At 34.2% G+C, this 9,634-nt stretch overlaps 1 long non-coding RNA gene across 2 annotated transcripts; it reads left to right on the top strand.

The window, feature by feature from the left end:
* Positions 1–219: 219 nt before the first annotated feature.
* Positions 220–2,431, top strand: LOC143570375 (uncharacterized). Of its 2 annotated transcripts, XR_013141918.1 has the most exons (5): positions 220–374; positions 508–600; positions 692–979; positions 1,387–1,700; positions 1,838–2,431. It is a non-coding gene; the product is annotated as an uncharacterized LOC143570375 (long non-coding RNA). The 2 variants fall into 2 exon arrangements; XR_013141917.1 differs by lacking the exon at positions 220–374 and having other exon boundaries at positions 462–979; positions 1,838–2,428.
* Positions 2,432–9,634: the final 7,203 nt, after the last annotated feature.

The following is a 9,634-nucleotide window of genomic DNA, read 5'->3' as shown; positions in this document are numbered from 1 at the left end:
AGAATTGAGAGAGTCACATGTGGAGATAAAAGTTCTAGGATTATTCGAATGAGTAAGAGCAAACATTATTGATGGGGTTTTACTTTGAAAACCTTTTATATTCTTTATGTTCAGTTTTTTTTCCAATGAATGATGTAGTATTACTACATCTCTGTTGTTTTTCTTATTATATTCTTTTGGTTTCCTCCAAGTTTTAATTATTAGTAAAGAGCAAAAAATTGTGTGTGTATCTGTATTCTATTATTATCTGGTTGTTAATGCGAGGTGTAGAGAAAGATTTGGCTCATATTGAAGAACATATGAAGGTTTTTAAAGTCAAAGGTGGGGATGTTAGCTGGCACATTCATGATGAAAGATCCCTCTTGGCTTTCCAGGTCAGTAATTAAAATCAAAACCGCAAAAAGAGTGCTTTTGAAGAAATATTTTACATTGACAAGTTGATTAGCTTGCTAATTAATGAACCTGTTGTGGTCTATTTTTGTATTCCATTTTCTTTTTGTGGTGTAGGGCACTTGACTAAAGAGGATATGAGTCAAATGTACTTTAGGGAGTTCTGTTTAATTGATATCCATGTGCCAAATGTTTCCTAACTAGAGTCGGGTACGCTCAAGGTAACTTAAACTCTTAAAGAGTTAAAATCAAATAAGTTATATAATTTTCTTTCAATAATAATACATGTATACCGGTGAAGATGCATTTGAGATCTCGGTTCCCTCAGAAACACAGTCGATCTTATGAAAGCGATTCTTGAAAACTACGAATGGAAAGTACGGTTGACCGGTTTAGGGGCTCTTGAGAGTCTTTGTCTTGAAGCGGGGCTATCTCTTTATGGCAATGACATGGAGCAGCACACAACCCCTGTGGAGACTGACTAGGCTCACTTGGGCCAATTTGAAAACGATTTGCTCTCGTGGCAGCAATGTTTATTCTAGTTGTAAGAGCAGTAATAGTTCAAACTGCATTTTACCTACACATTCAGGTATTCATCTCTATTTGCACTTAAAAAATAATCTTAATACTAGCATAACCGCTCAGCCCATTTGACCCGTTTGCTTTCTTTTTTTCATTTTTATCATTAAAAGGGTATGACCAAATTACCCTGACTGGTTTTAACAGAAAAAGTTAGCGTTCGTTAATCAAAAGAACAAAAAGTTTGACAACATACATGCTTCACGGGCCTTTTTAGTATTTGTTAAAGTTAAAAGACAACGATCTGCAACAAACCATAGAAAAATATGGCATGACATATAAATGTGTATACATGATATATTTATAGATGATATTGCTTTGACTAAACAGTATATGCTTTGGTTAAAAAGCCAATCTGTTCTACACATGATCTATGCGTAATATCTTATCGCAAAATGGAAAACCTCTAAACTCTAGAAATAAAGGATTGATATTTGAAAGATGGAGAAATCTCTTTTGGCATTGGTGACTTATGCAAACTACAAGAGCTAAATCGAAGTAACAATAAGTTTTCACGAATCTCACAACTTATTCAGCTCAAGGTCCTCAACCTATGAGAGTGCAATTAACTTCATGAAGTGCGAGAGCTCCTATCAAGTTTAGCTATATGCATGCACCTCCCTTACAAGTAGTAGACTGTTATAAGAACTGTTAATGGTTATGTTAAGTTTCACTTATGCGAGGGAGTATGAAAAAATGACAACATCAGTTTACTATAATCCATGCTAGAGGTATGCTTTATCTCCCCCCCTCTCTCCTTTCTTCGTGTTTCGAATATCACTAAACTAAACTTTATACCATGGACTATGTTATAAACATATTTAGAATCTAATGGATTTTTTTCTTAATAAATTGTTCCTACTTGAAGGTGTCGAGGTTGTGAAGGTGTTTACGCCTCCTCTGGTTAGGATATGTGGATTACAGCTTCCTAAAAACTGCTTCAATGACGTTTCTGGTTGATTTTGATATTTGGTATAACTCTTTAAAGATAAGTCTGGAGCATACGACTAACGTGGATTTTCAACATGATGTGGCTTGGGAGGATCGTGGTAGTGATAATGATTCTCAAGATGACATGGCTTATGAGGAGAGTGAGAGTGATAATGATGGTGATCACAATATTATCTGCTTTTAAGGAGAGTGGCATACTTGATGATTATAAACATATTTCATTTGATTCTTTGAGACACTAAATTGTGGGATGAAACATGCAATGCTATTTGTTTTAAATTGACGATATTATAAGATAGATATGTTGTGGTTTTTGAGTTATACTCATCGAGAAAAAGAAAGTAGAAGTGGTCAGACAGAAACATCATCGCATTTTTATAACCATGCACCTGAAATTAAGATTAAACATTTGATATATCCACAATGATCGAGCATTTGTTGCCACAATGATTTGATATATCCATGAGAGCCCATTTGAGTTGATTAATTAAGAAATATATACATTTCAAAGTTATGCCCTCTATTTACCTACGACGCATCATCAAACAGACCATGCAAATGTACAACAAACTAAACTTAAGCCAAAAACTTAATATACTTTTAAATATTTATATAACATTTTATTTTTATGTTTACGTATAAACCAAAACACGTTATAAAACAAAATTATATATATTTACAATTATATCAAAAATCTAAATTAAAACAATGAAACATAATGTTAAACATAATATTATTAACAATATTTGACTCACTTAAATTATTACAAATATAACAACATTACCATATTTTTAAAAATAAAAAAAAATTAAAGTAATCACAGAAAAATAGCTTTGACTAAATAGTATATGCTTTGGTTAAAAATACACGGGTCCCATATGTTTCATTTGATTCTTTGAGACACACTAAATGGTGGGATGAAACATGTAATGCTCTTTGGTTTCAAATTGACGATATTTATAAGATATGTTGTGGTCTTTGAGTTAGACTCATCATGAAAAGAAAGTAGAAGTGGTCGGACATAAACATCATTGCATTCTTATAACCATGAACCTGGAATCAAGATTAAACATTTGATATATCCACAATGATCGAGCATTTGCCACAATGATTTGATATATCCATGAGAGCCCATTCAAGTTGATCAATTAAAGAATATATACATTCCAAAGTTAGGCTCTTGATTTCCATACTACGCATCACCAAACAAACCATGCAAACGTACCACAAACAAAATGAACTTAAACTACAAACATAACATACTTTATATATTCATATAATCTCTGATGGGGTGTAAGGTGTCATTTCCATGATTATTAGACATTATAATCTCCACTAATACATGTAAACATAAAGCTATTGAATCCATACTTGTTAATGGTTCTTGCTAATATTGTGTTTTATAAGTTTTAGTATATGGTGATTGGTGTCATGAAAGAAAAAAAGGATAGTATCTTATTTTGGGGATGGTTGTAAACAAATCAAACGAACACGGGCAAAACATGTTCGTGTTTGTTTGTTTAACTTTGACTGGACAAATGATAGAACATGAGTAGTTAAACGAAAGTGGATTTTTTTGTCCATGTTCGTTCGTTAACATCACGAGCATGTTCGTGTTCTTTTATGTTGCGTTTGTTAACAGTGTAAACGAATTGTTCACAGACATCAGTGAACACACACAAATTTAAAGTAAACATGCACATCAATTTTAATACCCATTGTATGAAGTGATATTTTAGTATCTCATGATATTTTTATTTTTATAGAATGAGATAAATATTAATGACTTATGTTTCTTTTAGTATCTCATGGAGTTGGTTACATAAGCCTCAACCAAGTTTACAATAATATAAAAAAATATAAATAAACCCGCGTAAACATGCGGGCTAAAAGTTAGTTCTTATATAAATATATAGGATTAGGATTATGAGAGAACTATGAGAACCATTTTGGACCACAAAAAACCCAAAAATAAAAAAAAATCATAAAATAAAAAAACCCAAAAATGAAGAAAAATAAAAAAACCAAAATTCTTATTTTAACCTCTCGGTTTCATAAAAAAAGCTCGGTTTAGCTAAATTATATACACATATGTATAATATATACATATATGTACATTTACATGTTTTTTATACATATATGTATAATTTAAGATAAATAATACTGTACATATGTGTATATTACGTAACTAAAGATTAAATAAAATTATACATATGTATATAATATGACGGTTTTTTTAATGAAACCGGAATGAAATATAAGAATTTTGGTATTTTTAGTTTTTTAAAATTTTTGTTATTTTTTGTTTTATAATTCTTTTAAAGGTGTTTTTAGTGGTCCAAAATGGTTATCAAAGTTCACAATTTGCAAAGGGTTTTCTTAGGATCCTTATAAAAAAACTGTATTAAATAGATTTTTATTAAAAGATTCAAACAAATTTTATAAAAAATAGTCCTAAAGTTTACACGTTTGAATGTTAATTGTTGGGTTAAAAGTAATTTTGGAAAGATATAGACCGCAAATATCAAAATTTCTCGTACTTAAAACCGGTTTGCCGGTAAAAACCGGTATTTTATAAAAAAACCACCGGTACGATGTTCTAGCAAACTGGCCAAAAATACCGGCTCAAAATACCGGACTCAAAATATCGAGATGTTGTGCGAAATCCGGTTTAACCAGTTCAACTGGCAGTTATAACTGGTTTTTAAAACACTGCTTTTATGGCTATAACATTACTTGTCTTTTTTTATTTTTATGTTATTTGATTTTGTTATATAACACTAATGTTCTTGTTGATCTTGCTTTTATCTACTGAACATCACACACGAACCGTTGGATTCCGCACTCTGATAGGTTATACAAACAAATCCTTTTGGAGGTTATACGGGACATGCCACATGTTACATATATTAGGCTATCTGCATTCAAATCATGATATTCTAGGTTATCTAGATAGTAGTGTTACATTTGTCTCTAGCAACATTGTTATAAGTTGTGTTGTGCATGATGTAAGGCCAATTTTAGTGACTTTTGATATCAAATTACAAAGCTCGTTAAATATTATCACACCCCGACTTAGGGCCTAGGCGTGTGACCAATAGTTGGTACATGTTTTGTAAATATATCAGAGTTGCGGGTTCGTTTAGCGGAAGTCTTTAAATATAAAATATTCTTTTATAAAATGTTGGATTAAAATATCCTTTTTAATGTTTACAAAACATGTTTGAGAAAATAAGTTCTTTTCAGCGGAAGTCTAGAATAAAATATTATTATAATGGAAAACTCGGGATTTAATACCCGTTTGATATTTCAAATATCTTTCATTAGAAAACATGATCCTTTATAATATTTTAATATAAAATATCCGAGCCATCAGATAGCATCTAATGACTAATTCTCCAATCTTCTATCATATCTTGCTTGTTTGTCATAACCTTTCTGCTTTCCTGTAAAATGGTTAGAAAATACGTTAGCACACAGCTGGTGAATGACGCTGTCTCTTTGTAAAAAAATCTTTTCAATACCTTTGTGAAACCAACAATAATACCTTTGTGACTACTCATTAGGCACCCAACTACATTGGGATCAAATTACCCTAAGTACCTTGTACAATTAATTATATACACAATATCATTTCTCTGAACAGTTCCGTAGACTTTCAAAGGCATGTTGATGATATGCATGGCCTCGGGGAAATGCCGAGTCACCATATATGAATGGATCTAGACACATGTATACTCTTAATCAGAGTGTCCGTTTCTTATTATTGTAACACAGAGTTTTAAGGATTCGTAAATCCTATGCAAACATTCTGACTCTAAAAGAGTTTGTAAAAGGTTTGGGACGTATTCACCTTTTCTGTTTATAATCAGTTTCTGATACTGATTCCTGTTTTCTAATTCTGCTTCTTGTTTTGTTACCTCGGACCTTGCACGGGTATTCGAGTTATATATTCCTAACTTTATACGGGCAGCACTTCTACTCTATATGCACGTTTATTGAGGCGTTCTTGATCCACCTTTCTTGGCACGCAAATCGAGGTGATATACAGGTGTCACTGGGTCGTGCACGTACTACGAAACGGGATGTCGGGCTACTTCTGGTTGGTACGCACTTCGAGGTAAATACCGGGTATTTGGCACGGATTACGAGGTGATATTTGTCGGGTTGGTGGCACGCAAAACTGTGTAGAGAGAGAAATATTCTAGAGAGAGTGTGGAAATGTGTGTGGGGAATGAGCCGTGAGGCTCCCCTTTTATAGCTGAAATTGAGTCCTATCGCGATACGCGATGGGCTCTTCTTTTAACTTCGTCGCGTATCGTGACGCCTTCATTTCTGAGGTCACGACACGTGCCGCCACGTGGCCTGACACGTGTCCTGCCATGCTGCCACGCACGTGTCACCTGGGTGTGACACGTGTCCCTGAGGTATCACGAATCATCGCGATACGCGATGGTCGTGTTCTTGGACTCATCGTGTATCCAATTCTCGTTATCCAAAAATACTAAGGTGGCTCTCAAGACGGCTCGCGGCGATGCGAGCGTGCGAAGTGCGCCATCAAAGCGCCACATTACGCCACATTGCGCCCAACGCCCTTCGCCGTCGCCCTCGGGTGCTCTGCACCCTCCGCTAGGACCACTTGGTGGATGTTATGCATAAAAGAATATTACTATGGAAATTCCATCTCTTATAAAGTGCTTCCATTTCTTACCACTTTCCATGTGGGATGGATTCCATATTCCTTATTTATACCCTTGTAAAATGCTTACACTTTCTTACATCCTTCCATGTGGGATGAAGTTTTCCTTGTATTCTATATGTGGAAAAATTTAACTTAGGAAATATTTTTATTTCCTTATTTTTCTTATATTTCCTTATTTAATATTTTCCCATGACTTGTCTATATATTACTTTTGATCCCTCAACTTTCCTAAGTTGTCAAATTTGGATCGAAATTTTGGGAATGTTACAAATATATTATGGTTAAGTTAATAATTAAAACCGACGAGGAAACTGGACACGAAACGAGAGCTTCGGGACGCGCGTTTAACTTCAATGGGACAAAGCTTTTAGAGGATATGTATTAGGCTATGAATAGAACATTTTGTAGTCTTATATGTGTGTGTTTTGTAAGGTGTGTAAACCATCCATCAAAGGGGAACTCACCTTGGGTGGGTCGGTTCTTTGTTTAATATATCAATCTTTTAACCGACAACGAGATCGTTCATATATCTTGTCTTTATATATGTGTTCGGTCGTTTAATTTACCGCACCCGTCTCGACACTTTATCAAGAGAAAAACCGTTCGAGTGGTCGTTTTGTGACCTACAATTGGTATTAGAGCGGGTCGAATCTTATGATTCAACTTTTCTCTTGACATTCGAGTGCTATTTCCACTATTACCCGAATCGAGATGTTAAATTCGTTGAAGATTTGAAAATAAAGTTAGAAATATGGAAATAAAGTTTGAAGATATGAGAAAATAAAGGTGTTTGAAGTTCATCTTGTTCGTAGATCTGAATTCACCGACTGATTCTTGTCGGCCGGAGTTGGTTGACCGGAATTGCGGCGCCAGAAGTGGTGCCGGAACCTAATAGGTGACCGGAATTTTGAAAAAGAAATCACGATGTTTGATGGTGACCGGGGGGTGTTCGGTGAATGGTGGCTGGTAATTCTAAGGCTGATTGGTCGGAGCACGATATTCCGGCAGGGAGGTCAAAGGTGGTTATTGGTGATGATGATGGCTAATGACTTGGTGACGCTAGATCTGGGTGGCGACGGTGAAGATTTGGGTTTGGGCTGATATGGTTTGTGATTTGGGTCTAGTTCTTTTTGGGCTGCTAACTATCAACCATGTATGGACCAGCTTGCTGCATTATAACATGGGCTGCTAGTTTTAATTTTTTATTTGGACTTGTTCAATCCAAGATGATTCTCTTAGACACATTAGTATATTATTACCAAAGATAAAAAAAACCCGATTAAGTGTTTGCAAGATATATCATGGGCCGAAAGAATTATTGTTTGGGGTTGACCAACCGAAGAAAGTCAAATTTGCTCAGGTTTTCATCATTATTGGACTGTGTTCAAAGCATATTTTTATATGTTATTTTCAAGGCGTTCGAGAATTGGATCCTGAAAACGTGGGCTACGGGCATCCGAGATGCTTATTTATTAAGGTGATAATTATTAAATAAGTTGGATTTAAAAGGAAATTATACCGTTTAAGCTCTCAACCTGAAAATGTGGGATACAAGTATGTGGGATACTTATTTATTAGGGGTGAGTTACCTAAATAATTTCATTCATGAAAATAATAAGCTTTGTCATTTGATCGTTGTCCCCGATGGATCATAACTTGAGGGGGTGATTGAAGACGCTTCGGATTTATTGGGTTGATTGTGAAGATGCGAGACATGGTTCAACAAAGTTTTTGATATCACACGTCAAGGGAGTTATTGTAAGGCTAATTTTAGTAACTTTCGATATCAAATTACGAACCCGTTAAACATATTATGGTCAAGTTAATAATTAAAGCTGACGAGGAAACCAGACACGAAACGATAGCTTCGGGACGCGCATTTAACTTCAATGGGACAAAGCTTCTAGAGGATATGTATTAGGCTATAGATAGAACATTTTGCTGTCTTTTATGTGTGTGTTTTGTAAGGTGTAAATCGTCCACCCAAGGGGAGCTCACCTTGGGTGGGTCGGTTCTTTGTTTAATATATAAATTTTTTAATCGACAACGAGATCGTTCATATATCTTATCTTTATATTTGTGTTCGGTCGTTTGAATTACCGCACCCGTCTTTATAAAGAGCACAACCGTTCGAGTGGTTGTTTTAGGACCTACACATGAAGTTCAACACTTTGATATAATGTTTCAATATGCTTGTTAGGGGTGTTCATGGTCTGGTTTCACGACTTTTAAGTCAAACCGTGAACCAAACCGTTAGTAACGGTTTTTATTTTTGTAAACTGAAACTAAACCGTTGAACTCTTAAACCGAACCGTTAGTAACGGTTTGGTTTCACGGTTTAAACTAGTTGAAATTTTATACAAAATTTCCAAAATAATTTATAATATTTTTATGATAAAACTCTCAACAATTTGCATAATTTCACAAGGTTAAACACCAACTAATTGTTGGGTTTTCATTTAGAAAATTGGAAAGGCTTATTAAAGTTTGTGAGTTTAAGATTTGGGCTTAGCCCGTTGTTTTATATTTACTGTCAATATATTTAGTAATTTATATTATATGCACAAATACTTTTTATTTGATTATCTATAGTAATAAATTGTATACACATATATATTATATAAAAATTCAAATATTAAATATGATTAAATCACACGGTCTGGTCCGGTTTTATACGGTTAGTTTTTTGTACAAACCGTAAACCAAACCGTTCGTTATGGTTTGAAAGTTTTCAAACCAACCAACCAAAGGTTAAGAAAAAAACCAATCGTGAAACCAAACTGATGTCCAGTTTGAACGGTTTTAAACCAAACCGTGAACACCCCTAATGCTGGTGGTCATTTAAGACCCTCTAAGCATCATTATTACATGCCACTTTTTATAGCGGATTAATCACATATTTTCCTATGGAAATTCTGTTGTAGATATGTTTGTAGTAGTGAATACAAAAAAAAAAACCAAATCTATTTATATATTGTGCATGATGGATAAATTATTAGTCGTAGCATCTTA

Source organism: Bidens hawaiensis, unplaced genomic scaffold (assembly GCF_021521415.1).
Source record: "Bidens hawaiensis isolate Kalapana, Puna unplaced genomic scaffold, B.hawaiensis_p1.1 tig00024911_1, whole genome shotgun sequence".
Taxonomy (NCBI): Eukaryota; Viridiplantae; Streptophyta; class Magnoliopsida; order Asterales; family Asteraceae; genus Bidens; species Bidens hawaiensis.
This window is presented reverse-complemented; position numbering and strand designations above follow the sequence as displayed.